Below are 15713 nucleotides of genomic sequence, written 5' to 3' on the forward strand. Positions count from 1 at the left end.
ATAAGGGATTTTAATGTGTTTTTTTTAACCTATGTATCATTTTTAATCTATATTTCAGATATTGTATTTCAATTTCATTTGAGTGAGTCCAGCACCAGCGAGAGAGTTTAAACAGAAAAAGCAACAAAAGTGGTTAAACTGATTTGATATCAGGCTTTATAGCTTCCATGAAAATATATCAAACTGTCTTTTAGACTGTGCGTGTGGGGGGGAAAGCAGAGAAAAATGTAGGTAATATCAATTTAAACAAAAATAATAAAACACTTTTACCATGTAATTTTACCATGAGTCATATTTCAATATCAGAATATAAAGGGGACCATTTGTGAGCATTATAAAAATGAATAACTACAGTGGGAAGTGTCATGATCAAACTTGTAATGTTGTTTGTGGTATATTGTAGGTGTATTCTTCCACTCTCTTCGCCCTATCGGACCGGCATTCCATGTCCTTATAAATAATTCATTTTTTAATCTGATTTCCCAGAGCGATTCTCAGTGTGTTAGTCACATATTCAATAACGGTGCGCGGTGAATAATCTGGCTGTGTTTCCGTGATTTTCCCCCATGTTCTGCGGAGGGTGGGGGGCTCTGTTGGAGTCTGAAAGTGACTGTGGAGGAGGACGATGGAGGAGAGGAGTGAGATGCATCATCAGTCAAAATCCCTACAGGTTGACAATGAACAGCTGCATGCATTTCTATTACACGTCCATGTTTAGGGTTCCTTGTCTCTTTCATCTGCAGCCTGAACATCAGCGCTGTCTCTCCTAGCGCTCTCTCACAGCTACACATCTGGAGGGCTGGGGATGACTTGTTCAATGATTAAACAATTTCTCAATTTACAATGAGAGGCAGGTCCAAGAACAAGAAAAATGTGAAAAATCCAGGGCATTGTGTAAATATTTCTATCATCATGTATTGTAAAAGATTTTTTTTTGTCTCTGTTTTCTATTCCTAGGGATTTGTAGAAAAGCAAATAAATAAATCAATCAATTTACATAAAAATCTAAATAAGAAAAACATAAATTTTTTTCCAATGTTGTCTTCTCTTATGCAGGGCGAGCTTAATATATAGTGGACATTTCTTTTTCTCAAAGTACCACAAACTTGAGATTGTGACACAAATATTCTGAGTGGTAAAGGAGTGGAAATGGCTCACCGTACCATGCCACGGTTTTTCCCCCCACAGTGCCCTGGGGCGCTGTTTCTTCCAGCCACACAGTCTGGCCACAAACACACAGACAAACATGCAACTGCACTTCACCAAGAACTCACAACACAGCAGACACCAATCTTAATACGTTGCCATTTTGTATCTCTTTCTTTGAAAATATGTATTTAATTTATCCTAATATGATTTGTTTCAGCCACAGGCAAGTGAATCCGGTTTGTACTGTGTAAATATAATTAAAAACAAAAGAATCAGATGCCACGACGATGGAAAATTACACAACAAGAAACAGAGGGTTTGAACGGTGTGCTGCAACTGAAGAATGTGTGTGTGAACTTCCACATGAATGGACAGCTAAATCACAGGCCATTTTCTGCTAAAGGCTGCATGATTGAATGACTGTCTGTAACCTAATCTTAGTAATGAAACCAGCACGGCCGACACAGAGAGTTAATAGGTCTGGAGCCAGGTTTTTTTGTACACGCAGCTTTTACTGTGTTGAAACTGAGAAGACGCATCTCAAACCTCCTGAATTAGTGTATTTTTATGTGTGTGTGTGTGTGTGTATGTGTGTGTGTGTGTGTGTGTGTGCGCGCGCGTTCGTGTGTGCGTTCATGTGCGTATGTGTGTGTTTGTGTATGTGTGCATGCATGCATTCATGTGCGTCTGTGTGTGTGTGTGTGTGTGTGTATTTTGTTCATGTGCGTTTGTGAGTGTGCTTGTGTGTGCATTCATGTGCGTTTGTGTGTGTGTGTGTGTGTGTGTGTGTGTGTGTATATGTTCACTCAAGGTACAAAAGCAGAGAGGGCAAAATGTGCATCAATAAATACAGAATTAATGCATCTTCCTTATTCTAAAAACTGCCTAAACAAGAATAAAATGATATCTCTCAAACAGCCAATTGGTGCATTTACTTATGTCCATTCAGCATGTTTGTTCATACTCAATGGCATTAAGTAACTAAATATGAAGCGATGGACCCAACTCCTGAAAAACCCTCATCTATTAACTATATTATCACACAATGCTTTGTAACTAAGAAACTTAACCTCTGACCATTCAGTGACATAACCGGAGACACAGGGTTAATGATAAAGAGTTGTTGAGGCAGGATGTGGTGTGATTGTAATGGGAGAAAAGGAAGGCTGACTCTTGGCTTCAACTTGGATTGCTCTCTGGACAGAAAGTGCACTTTCAGATCTGCATGTACACACACACACATGCGTGCACACAACACACACCACCCACACACACCCACACACAATCACACCATGCTGAAAGCAGCATGAAATCTCAACAGTTGGCTGGACAAACCTAGAGCACCCCCTAGTGTTATGTTTCCATTAATCCACAGGGCCATAATGATCAACATAGAAAACATGCACACACATGCAGGCACGCACGCACACATCAAGGACTGCAGATCATACATATGGAAGGTTGTAATCTGATATTAATAAAACCACAGGGATAAGCTGGATCACTTCAAAATTTCTTATCTAAAAGCCTTTAACATTATTTGATCCAATCAAGCAACTAGGGCTTGCACGATTATGACCAAAATGATAATCATGATTATTTTTGATTAATCTTGAGATCACAATTAATTATCATGATTATTTGTTGATTTTTACCAAAACATATTTTAATGTCACGTAGGCTATTTATAACTGCTTTCACATCCATATTATGCTACAGTCCTCTTATGTTGAAGAGTTGTATGTTATCTACCGGACTAAATATCAACGGGGATTTCATTACAGTGCCACTTAAATATCTGCGTTGCTCTCTGATGCTCCAAAACAGACGTTAGAAGCAACAGAAACATTGCTGCGTGTCACGCTAGCAAACACTACTAACATGTTACACAGCGGGTAAAGTTAACGTTAGCTACGGGAGTAACTGGATTAACAATTCTAAAATGCTAAAAACAAAAATACTTGTTTTACCAACTACCATTGTGGTGGGACTGTATTTCCCTGTAGAGGATTCCAACAGTGGGACGTACAGTCTGCCTCTAGAGCTACGAGCTAGGTCTCTGGACCAACTTTTTGCCTTGGTTGCACTGGTGCGCCTAACTTTTTTTATTTAGGTGCACCAGCACAAAATTTAGGTGCAACCAAATTTTTCCCTGCGTTGCCTTTAATACCACAATTTTAAGGTAACTTTTTTATCATGCTCCATATACATGATTTTAACAAGAATAAAGTGAAGGTAAATACTTTATTTTTATATTATAAAATAAAATGATACTGTATATAAAAAATATATATAAAAAAAATGGTTTAAAGTGCTCGACTTGAGCTGCAAAACTAACACATTAAACAAAATAGAAAGTGCTGTTGTTTAAAAATGAGTCCCTGAACTGAGACCTGACATTTCATGAATCAAAGTCTTTAAGCTGGTCGTCGTCGTCCCCCTTGATGTCTCATGCCTTTTGGCCTTGGCTAAACCAACCTTACACACCCCCTAGCATCAAATCCTCCAAACTCCTTTAGCATACTATAACTGACTTAAACCTATTCAGGTTTAAATCAGCAGCCACTTTGCACAAGCTCTTTTATTAAAACAGATTGGGATTAAAATACAATGCAAAGACAGGGTTTCCTTCCCTGTTTGATAATATAGCTGCAACACATGATATATTTTTAAAAGATTATCACTGAGAAAGCTCCTTCACTTGTTTTCAACAACAATAACAGACTGATTAAGAGGGATAGGGAGAGAGGGGGGTGCGAGGGACTGAAGCATCACAAGCAGAGTGACTGCTGACTCATTATGAATGGGTCAAGCACGGGTCGCATGGCGGGTCAGCAGAACTACACACAGAAATGTCTGTATCGTCACTGAGCTGCATTTTTTTGAACTATGATATTCTAGCCTTTGGTCACATCTCTCGCCCAGGTCCAGCAGGCTCCGTGTCACACGCTATTACTACGAATTGAAGTTAGTTGCATTCAATAACTTCTTCTGTGTTTTCTGCCGTGGCGGCCGCGATTGCAGAGACCTACCAGCAAAAACACTGCTCCAAATACAGGTTTGCCTCTCATACAGCTGTGTTAAAAACAATTAAAACTGTGGACAAATGTCAGAAATGAGGCGCTGTGTCTCTGTTGCTGGGAGCCGTGTGTGAGTGAATGGGGGCGGGCCTGCGTGGAGAGTAAGAGGAGAGATCCAAACACAGGCCCGGCTTTACTGAAGAAATGGGTCATGTAACATATGTAGAGTTCTATGGACAGAATGACGCAATTAAAATATTGCTCAATCGCACAAATTTAATCGTGGGAAGCCAAAAATCATGATCTTGATTTAAATTTGATTAATTGTGCAGCCCTACAAGCAACATATTCTTATAAACTGCAAGAGAAGTTCACACTTTATCTGTAACTTCCTATAGGCCATCACTTACATTTTTCCTTGGTTCAATCATGGGAGATCAGATTTGAGATTTGGATGATTTACCTATTTTTGGGGCAAAAACATTTCTGTAAATCAATAGGTTACAGCACCCCAGAAGAAAGCTGACTTGGGGATTTTCTCTCAGGCTAGCAGGCAAAGATCCCAGTTAGTTTTATTTTATTTTTTTTTGGGGGGGGGGGGTTTAGTGTGATACAAAGCCTTGCCCGGCATCCAAAGCAAACCCTTGGCTAAAGCCTAATGTGTGTTTCCATCCAGGCTCATGTAAATGTTTGTGATTAAAAAGGGAGATATGAGAGCCGAGGCGTTTCTGCAATCTTGCACATCCTAATTTGGTACTGGGGGAGTTAACACACCTGCCAGCTTACTGCTGACGAGGGTGATTTCTCAACTGTTGTTGTTTGTGCCGTCAGTTTAAGGAGAGACGAAGACAGTGAGAAAGGGAGAAGTCCAGGCTGGGCAAGACAGAGCAAACACACATGCAGACATTCAAAATACCCTATACACACATAGATCCCAGGCTGTTGCCAACAACAGGCCATCCTAACATGTGAAAATGTTGACTGCTTGATGATTGATGGTAGTTATTTGTGGCTTTCTAACCCTCCTCTTTTGCCTCAACTCCCCCCTCTTCCTCCTCTTTCTTCATCGTTGTCCTCCTCTGCTCCATCTCATCTTTGTGCTGTTGCCCCCCCACCCCACCCCACCACCACCATCAGACAGTGTGAACATGATTAATAATGTGTAATGTTGTGTAAGCGGCCTGCTGTCCATCATTCTATTGGAGGACAGAGATGTGAGCTCCAAAAACTGCGTTTCAGGTAATGTGTTAAAACTGCAGACACAATACTGATCTACCGGTAATATAAATCAAGTTATGAAAAAAATGTGAACTTCTAACAATTATATACCACATATTTGCAAGCTAAACAATGCAAATACTGTGCCTGACAAGGCACGTATAAACTTTTAGTTCAGAAAAAAGCATTGGATTTGACAGTTTCTGTAAGAAAAGCTTGGTTTTTCACTAGGTATATCTATATTTAGATGTTGGTATGGGGACAGCCATATAAATAAAGATGTGAATACAGAGACAAATGAATAAGTGGCAGTGTAGTTTTGGGTGTCTGCCATTACTGCCACACTGCCAGCTCTGCATCCATCACTCACTAACACTGTGCGTCTACGTGCGTGTGTGTGTCTGTGTGTGAGGATGAACCCCCAAACTAACTGGAGCCAAGGTCAGATTATCTGTGTGTGTGTGTGTGTGTGTGTGTGTTTGAGAGTGTGTGTAGGAAGAAGAGGAGGAGGATAAGGAGAGAGAAAGAGGAGAGGGCATCGGAGGCCACAGTGCAAGTTCCTCATCCATCATTCTGTAAGACCAAACTTCAGGAGGGAAGGAAGGAAAGGGAGAGGGAAAAGGCAGAGAGGAAATGTTTTCTCAGAATGATTCTGTGCTCCCTTCCTCTTTTCCTCGAGTAATCAATGAGGCAAAACGGTGCCTGCGATGTTTCTACAGCACAGCCAGGAATTCCTGTTTCTCTGACTCACCGTCATTGGCCCACACTCATCCTCTTCTCTGCACGACCCGGTCTACAGACAGACAGGGGGAGGAACGGGGAGAGAGAAAGAGAGGGACAGGGCGTGGGGGGACAAGACAGGACAGGGCCTTTAGTCTAGAGATCATTACCTTTACATTATTAATGTATGGCCAAACCGCAAAGGACATTCACAGACAATGAGGAAGAGCATGACTGCTTCTCTGCGCTCTACAGTGAAACGAATAGGGGAGGTTTCTGAACTAAAGTATGTGGTGTGCACCCAACCTGACCATACAAGACTAACACTTAGCAGAACATTCAGTTGGAATATATATATATATATATATATATATATACACATATACATATATGTATACTGTATATGTCTGGTATAAAATATTTCCATAAAAACTGTTAAGTACTAAAAGCTGAATGAAGCAAAGCCTTTGGTTTGGTGAGATTTGTAATCTTATTCTTTGGTTGAAAAATTCCTGATTAAAATCCTAAATTGAAACTGAAATGTTTATACAACATTTGACATTTGAGAAGTTTGGCGGCTTTTGTTAAATGAAAAAAATTGGGCTTTGCAGAAAAATATATTTTTATTTCTAAGAGTACAAAAAGTATTGTTTTGGTATTGGTGCCGGTAATAGTACAGAATAATTCCAAACGACAAGCTATTATTTTTATACTATCTACATTTGTAGAAAATAATGTATGAAGATACGTATTCAATGTATTAAAAAATAAACACCAAAAAAACAATGTAGGTATTACATAAATAAAAAGAAATCTGTGTATTAGGCATAAAGCAGGTTTGGCAGACACTTTGGTGAAGCTGAGAGCAGAATTAAGGAGTGTGCTGTATGTTTCATTAAATGCTCAATATATCTTGTGTTTTCTGGATCATTTAAGCCCCATTACAGAACAGTGGCACTGCTTTAATTTCTAAAGTGCCTTTCAAAAGGCATCACCTCAGGCGCTGATTCTCACACTCACACTCACACACACACACACACACACACACACACACGCACACACACACGCACACACGCACGCACGCACGCATTGTGCGTGAAGTCGTATAAACACTTGCACGCACACAGATACATACATTTGTGTTAACATGCAAGAAATGCAGCTGTCCCACACACCTGCATTTACACTCACCCATTCAACAAAGTAAAGACAAACACAAAGTCTACACTGTCTTATCTCCATTTACCTCTCTGTATTGTTATATTCTAAAGCTTGAGTTCTCTTGTTCTCTAAGCTGTGACTGCTTTTGTCCCTCTGCGTGTCTGTCTGTGTAACAGATGACAGCAGCCTTGCAGGGACTGGGGCTGCTGTCTTGGCTGCCGGACCCATTTGACTTGCCAGCTTAGCCGGAGGATGAACCCCGGGACTAACTGGAGCCAAGGTCAGATTCTGTGTGTGTGTGTGTGTGTGTGTGTGTGTGTGTGTGTGTGTGTGTGTGTGTGTGTGTGTGTGTGTGTGTCTGTTAGGGGAGATGAAGACTCCATCCGTGGATACAGCATAGTCACAGTACTAAACGTTAAAGGAAAAATCCTTGTGCGCATTTGAGAATTTGATTGCGTGCTTACATGTGAAGGTATGTGAGAAGTGTGTGCTGAGCCAGCTGCAGATTGAAGGGAGGTGGAGGTACAGGGAGTGTTGTTCAGAGCAATTGATACATTGCAAATAGAGTGGGCTTCCTGTCTGGGTTTTGTGGCTAAGGTGCTAAACGCTCCAGGAAACCAGATACACTTGCACATCCTCTAAAGAGATAGAGGGACAGGGTGGGAAAGTGGAGGAAAGTGGTGAGAGGAAAAGGTATAGAAAGAGCCAGACACTGGGAGGAAAGTCTGTATTTGTCTATACATCCCTATAATCTGCTACTATTTAAACTATTGGCATTTGAGCAGCAGTGATGGCTGTTTAAAATCAAAGAAGGGTTATTTATCAGAGAAGGCCTTTGTCGTTTGTTCTCCTTCTCCTCTAATGAGATGGAATGTGGCTAAATTAGCAGCTGAGAGACAAAGCTTCATTTACAAGACAATCAAATGATCCTTTACAAAACACACTCAATATGCATTAGATGTCGGCTTTGTGAATATAGGATGGCCTCCTTATGCACCCAAATGGGGAGGGGGTGTATTTGGTTGCTGCGCGGTGGAGAAAAATGCCAAACTGAAATCATCCATCACAATGCAATAAAAAGGCCTGCAGCGCTCTGAGTGGGTGACAGGAGCGAGATGTTTGTATTGGCCCACTGGGTTTCCCTCTGTGAAGTAGGGAATGTGTAAATGAACGTGTAAATGTTAAAAAATGTTCTTTTTATTAGACGAATTGCATCATTAAATCACATTATAAAAACAAAAAATGCACCATTAATTTCCTCCCCAAACAGCCGTAAGTACATGTCTCTCTGTCCCTGTGCTCATCTCTGTGTACCCCCATGGGGCGGCAATTCCAAAGCTATTCCATTCCATTATACAGATCAATCAGGTTGGGGATATCTATGAACACATGTTTGGGGCTGGGTGAGTCAGAAGGCAAAAAAAACTTTCTAATTGTGAGTAGGCTTGTTTCTGTGCCTACAAGCCAAACAGAAGTCCCAGCAAACAGGTAGTGTCTCCTTTCCACTTTTTGCCCTTCCTCCATCAGGACAAAAAGCTAGCATGAATAATAGATGAGGGAGGTGATGAGATCAATCAGAGGTTATCAGTCTGGGAGATAGGAGTGGACAGAATAGGACGTAGATCTGCACTGGACTAGAACAGCAGACCAGCTGTCAGAGATTGCAGCGAGAGGCGGAGATAAGCACTCTATACCGGGGGCAGCTCAACCAGAGAGGCCTTGGTGCAAAATATTTATGTACAGAGAAAAATGAGAAGGATAGAAAACTGCCAGAGGCCCAAAAACCCACACAGAAACATCTCATCATAAACCTGCATTCGCACCCATCCGTGCATGCATTGACCCCTCGCACCTCTGCATCACACGTTCTCACATCTGTGACAATGCCACCACAGCATGACAAATGCAAACAAAAGGTTCCCCAATTTATCACTGTTGCAAAGAGGGTGGGGCTAATTATACAACTGAAAATTATGACTTTCTGTTGTTCTGTTTGTCCTCTAAGAGATTACAATGCTGAGGATGGAGGTGTAGCGGGAAAAAATAGCCTTGCAGCTTCTTTGTGACAGGGCACACATAGGCAACTCACACACACACACAAAACAAACTCACAAACACACACAAATACAGCTTGCGCCCCTGCCGCCTGTACCTCGCCTCTGCTTGCAGGCATGATCAATCCAGTGCAGAGTGGGAAGATTTTGACCCTAAACAGAAAAGTCCTGTTGAGGCTGCGAGAGGCACTGATTTATTTATGTACCACTCCGTCCACATTAATTATCCCCGCGCAGCTGCAAGCCCAAATTCCTCCTTCCCCAGCTGTACCTGTGCTGTGATACACACACATACGCACACACAAATAAATAAATAAAGCATGCACATGCAGCCTGCCCCCATTGCCTTGCGAGGCTGTACTTCTAGCGTCTGGGTGGCACAGAGAACACTGGCCGTCACAGCCGTGAAAGATTGCGCACCCAGATTTAGCACACACGCAAATAACAAACTAATGGCAAACACAACTACATGCACACAAACAGAGTGTTGTCCTGGAGTGTCCTCTCATGCAGCACTGCTTTTCCAGCTTCCACTTCTTCGTTCTCTTCCTCTCACCCACAGATGAATCCTTTTTTTAGTAGCCATACCACAATGGAAGAATATCATATTACAAATAAAATTCCTGCCTTCAAATATTTCAGTATTTCATATTTCAGTAGAAGTTAATAAGGTTTAAAGCATTAAACTGGGATTTAAGGACCAAAAATATTTAAGGATCATACTGGAGCTACATAACTTTCTACTAAAGAGTTAAATTAGTGTATTGCATAAGCATTTTTATTAGTATTGTGTTATTTTATCTTATCGTGTTTTTAATGTAAAATCTTAATCTGAAAGCAAGCAGTAACTGCATTATGGTACTTCTCCCTGGAATCTACTAGGGTAAAATGATGAATGAAAATTGTAATTTCCCCACTGGGGATTAATAAACAAATTAAAATTAAAAATGATGCGCCTAGTAACTCCCCAGTTCTGCACACTTCAACTTCATCCACCAAAACGTACACCCTCTTTGGTTTTGTTGTGAAGTTGCTGTCCTCAGGTACCACTAGGCTGTGTGTGCGTGTGTGTGTGTGTGTGTGTGTGTGTGTGTGTGTGTGTGTGTGTGTGTGTGTGTATGTGTGTGTTACAAGCAGCAGCTCCACCACTGTGCATTCCGCAAACAGAGCTAGTGGTGTATGATGTGTCACTGAGAACTCCACTCGTTATGGCCTACATTAGCACCCTACCTCGCCCTGATTAGTCCCCTGCTGAGCTGAAACCCACAGTGCAAGTGTGTTTTTGTGTGAGTGTGTTTGTGTGTGTGTGTGTGTGAGAGACAGAGAGGGCCAGGAAGAGATAGAGGGAGGGAAAAAGAAAGAGAGAGATACCTTTTTACTATTTAGGATGAACATTGTCTCTTCATCCCAGTGACAGCTTCCTCATTTCTCTAATACAAATGGCTGCCGGTACTGGTCGGCATGCATCAGGAGCTTGGGAGTGGGCCCCATCACTGCTCCTCTGTCGCTCTCATTTATTACCCAGTTTGTTTGCACTCTTATCCACGGCCTTGCCCTGCCAGCCCATCCATCAAACACACACAGACACACTCGGGCTCACACATACACACATGCCTGCCCGCCAACAGTCAGCACCACGCCTTCCTGGACACTGAGACACATAAATACTTATTTATTGCTTTGCGTTTGCATGAGCCCTCACACACTTATCTCTACGCCCACATATGCTGCCCTAACATACTTACACGTGTAGTTCAAATGGGGAATTCTCCCACGCTTCTTTTTCCTGTAACACCACTCCATCATTGTCGCGTTTTTTAGCTCTATTTGTTTCTGTACTCGCATTTTCATTCCACTGACACTTTCTTCCGGTCATAAATCCCCATGAGGACAAGGGTTTGTAAGAATGTGGCATTGATCAAATAATCACTCATCAATATGCATAATCTTATAGATTCATTAATCAATACTTTCACGAATGCCCGGCCACAGCATGTGCCATTCCTTAGGGGGACTGTGAACACGCCAACATAGTACTGAGGAAAAGAAATCTGTGTAAAACAAGCAGATCACAGTGGAATTACCTTTATTTCAAATATTATAACCAGCAAAGACTGACTATAAGTTAAGCATTACTCTCCAAGTATGCAAATCTTACATTTAAAGACCTTGAAAGCTTTAAAATTTGCAATATATGAGAGGTTGCATGCCTCTGGAGCAACTAGGGGTTGAGTGTCTTGCTCAGGGACACATTGGTTGATGTATCGCAGTGGGAATCAAACCCTGATCTCCCAGACCAAAGGCACGTGTCTCCACTACATCAGCACCACCCAATTTCACCACCCACATTTTAAAAGACGGAAGATTAAGCAAGCAGGTAATCAGCAGATTCATGGATAATGACAATAATTAGTTGTAGCACTTACTGTATGTGGAAGGTTCTACAAGAATGAGGATTATCAAAATATTGTATTATATTACGCCAAGATCAAACAGACCGTTACAAAAACCAACACCAGCGTCAACACTAATATCAAATTACCACTGGACTACAGGGGATAACAACAGTGTATTTACAAGGTTCAGTGCACCCCTTATGCCAGACAGCACTAAGACCACAGCATAGATTTTTCACACTGTGTCAAGGTCGCAAACCGACCAAAACCCATCACCTTCCTGTAAAATGCTACTTCACCGAAGCCATATTTTTCTATTCCAGGGACGGTATGGCCGGAAATAATCAATATCGGTAATTATGTTTACTGGAGGACTCACTTGTATAGGCACGTCAAACGGGATATGATGGACAAATTATTGTTTACAACCATACAGGATATTACTATGTGGTCCAAAACATCCATATTGTTTTTAAACAGTCTTTTATGATATTCTTTCATGTGTAAATTAAAACACCTTGGGACATTAAGATCTAAAATACTAATCGGTTTCATTGCACAATAAGACTCTCACAAACCCCTGTGAACACACACACACACACACACACACACACACACACACACACACACAAACACACACACACACAAACACACACACACACACACACACGGTTGGGGGCCAGCTGCCAGTAAATGAAGGATCTCCCTCCCAATTCACTTGTTATTGTGCTGTCTGGGTGACAAGTATACCTATAGAGTGAGTATTTATTTCCGGAATGTTTTGTTCCGTTTTCCTGCAATGATGAATGTTTCTTTTATAAATCCATCGCCAGGCTTTTTAAACCATAAACAATATTTCTCCAAGCCCAGATTCCTTGTGCAGCAGTCTTGGGGAACCTTGAGATTTCCAGGCTCTGATTTAATGGCTCGTAATTCTTGAAAGGCAATCCTTCTTCACCCTCCAACGCTCAGATGCACCATCCTTCCGGCAGCACACCACGCTCGGCCTCTGCTCCACTCTGGATCCCCAGGCCAGTCCAAACGCAAGTTAAAACTACTCAGCTGGAAACGGCATCATGCCCCCTTCTGTCACTGGCATTGGTTATATGCTATGGGCTGACAGGACAGCGCATCCTTTTACAGATTTTTGTAGATGTGTGAGTTATGCTTCTGAGAGCCAGGTTTACTCTTACTTGTTTTTGTTCTGTTGTTGTTCTACGATCGTAAACAGTAAGATGTTGTTTAAATATATGTCATGTTCTAATGATATATTGTATTCTCTTCTGCTTACAATATTAATGAAAGATATCAATTAACGGCCTAAATAGTTATGGACTGGCCCATTTAATTATTATAGAGTGTGCGTACCAACACAGATGCTATGTGGATGCAAAGCTACAAATTGGACTTCAGATCATAAAGCTGACTGTCGGTTAGATGCTTCAGCTGCAGTAATGTGGCTGACGCGTCAGTCCAGGGTTGAGCATTTGACCTATGGTTAGAGTGTATAGTAACCAAAGAACAAGTGTTTGATTCCCAGATGGAGTAGCAGTTAGGATTCCGTTTTTTCACCCAAGTGGCCTGGGTTCAACTGTTGGTATGGGAATATCTTTTCCATTGAATTACATTCATATCATGGTAACAATGGTTTATTCCATTTTTTTTACACAGTACATATATATATGAACACACTTTATACTGTATATATTCTCAATTTTTCTCACACATTATTATATACAGCATGAAAAAATAGTGCAGGTATATTTTAGTTTATTCATCTCACGCTGTTCATACGGATGACACTGTAACAGTGTACTGTATTATAGCCCTACCCTTATATGTGTGTGTGTGTGTGTGTATATATATATATATATATATATATATATATATATATATATATATATATATATATATATATACACACACACACACACAGTGAGGAAAAGAAGTATTTGAACACCCCGCTATTTGCAAGTTCTCCCACTTAGAAATTATGGAGGGGTCTGAAATTGTCATCTAAGGTGCATGTCCACTGTAAGAGACATAATCTAAAAATATCAATCCAGAAATCATGATTATGAAAGCATGATTTTTTAACTATTTATTTATATGAGGAGCGGCAAATAAGTATTTGAACACCTATCTATTGGCTCGAATTCTGACCCTCAAAGACCTCCAAGTCTGCCTTCAAAATGTCCACCTCCACTCCATTTATTATCCTGAATTAGATGTACCTGTTGAGGTAGTTAGCTGCATAAAGACACCTGTCCACCCCATACAATAAGTAGGAATCCAACTACTGACATGGCCAAGACCAAAGAGCTGTCCAAAGACACCATAGACAAAATTGGGTACTTTCCGGTTATCTCGACCCCATCAAAACAATGAATTATTTAATGACCTCATTTGAAAAAAAAATCTTTTTATTGTCCAATAGCAAGCGGCCAATGATTCTTCACGTCACACAGAGTAGCATAGAACGGATTCTTTTCGCCGATACCGCTTCTCCACATGAACTCGGCCAAGTAAGACTTTAGGAAGTGACTATCTGTGCCTCTGTGCTTCTTATTCCTCCACTTTGCTGATCCCCACATCCTTTCCACGGTCTGAGTGTGTGCGCCTGTCTTGGGATTCACAAAATTGTAACGATGGTTGACCTTGAAGTGCTCAAATCCAGCCCACTCCAGTTCTTGTGTCTTGTAGGCCTTCCAGCTGTCTGAGTAGATGATGGTCCCCTCGGCAATGTTCTCCTTGATTGCAGTCAGTAGAGTAGGCGCACTTCGATCCGGCACTTTGATGAGAAAGCATTCCTTGGTTTTGCGGCATATCCCTCCGAAGATCCATTGTTGAGGTAGCACCCGGCCGGCATTGTTCTTGCACTTGGTGAAAAGTGACTCATCAATTTCCACGATCAACCCCTTCACCGCAAATTTGTCCTCGATCCTTCGCCAGTAAAGTCTCCACGCAGACTTGTCTCAGATAGTAACTCCAGTCTGTTGTTGTGTCCTTATTGATCCCAAGCTTCCTATTGCACAGCTTCCGTTATGTCATTTCCCAGGCCCAGATGTAGATGAATCGCGCGACTGTAACGAATGGAAGACGAGATTGAGCAAACCAGTTGCCGTTGCGAATATTGATCTTCTGATAGCAGGCCCTGAGTGTGCACTTCCAGAAGATTTCTTTGCCAAAGTACAGCTTCATTAGATGGTCGTTCTTGCATCTTCGTTCTTTTGGTAGTAGAACACGATCTTGAAAGAATTTCACAGCTTCCTCCTCAGTAGTTTGCAGGCTAAAGAGGTTCATCTTTCTAGCCGGGAATGAGATAACACTCGACAAAAACTGGCGATAACGGTCGAGATAACTGGCGGAAAAATGAGGTTGAGATAACCGGAAAGTACCCAAAATTGTATTCCTCCACAAGGCTGGAAAGTGCTACGGGAAAATTACCAAGCAGCTTAGTGAAAAAAGGTCCACTATTGGAGCAATCATTCGAAAATGGAAAAAGCTAAACATGACTGTCAATATCCCTCGGACTGGGGCTCCATGCAAGATCTCACCTTGTGGGGTCTCAATGATCCAAAGAAAGGTGAGAAATCAGCCCAGAACTACACGGGAGGAGCTGCTTAATGACCTGAAAGGAGCTGGGACCACCGTTTCCCGGGTTACTGTTGGTAATACACTAAGACGTTGTGGTTTGATATCATGCATGGCACGGAAGGTTCCCTTGCTTAAACCAGCAGATGTCAAGGCCCGTCTTAAGTTTGCCAATGACCATTTGGATGATCCAAAGGAGTCATGGGAGAAAGTCATGTGCTCAGATGAGACCAAAATAAAAAAATTTGGTCACTGTGTTCGGAAGAAGAAGAATGATGAGTACAATCCCAAGAACACAATCCCTACTGTGAAGCATGGGGGGTGGGGGGGGTAACATCATGCTTTGGTTATTTTTTTCTGCACATGGGACAGGGCAACTGCTCTATATTAAGGAGAGGATG

General features: G+C 41.5%; 1 long non-coding RNA gene across 1 annotated transcript in view; it reads right to left on the bottom strand.

Annotated features, from left to right (window-relative positions):
- Positions 1 to 6138: 6138 nt before the first annotated feature.
- Positions 6139 to 15713, bottom strand: part of LOC117947505 — a 29748-nt gene continuing 20173 nt past the window's right edge. The window contains exon 3 of the long non-coding RNA XR_004657252.1: positions 6139 to 6180. This is a non-coding gene — a long non-coding RNA (uncharacterized LOC117947505). The remainder of the gene's footprint in view (positions 6181 to 15713) is intronic.

Source organism: Etheostoma cragini, chromosome 7 (assembly GCF_013103735.1).
Source record: "Etheostoma cragini isolate CJK2018 chromosome 7, CSU_Ecrag_1.0, whole genome shotgun sequence".
Taxonomy (NCBI): Eukaryota; Metazoa; Chordata; class Actinopteri; order Perciformes; family Percidae; genus Etheostoma; species Etheostoma cragini.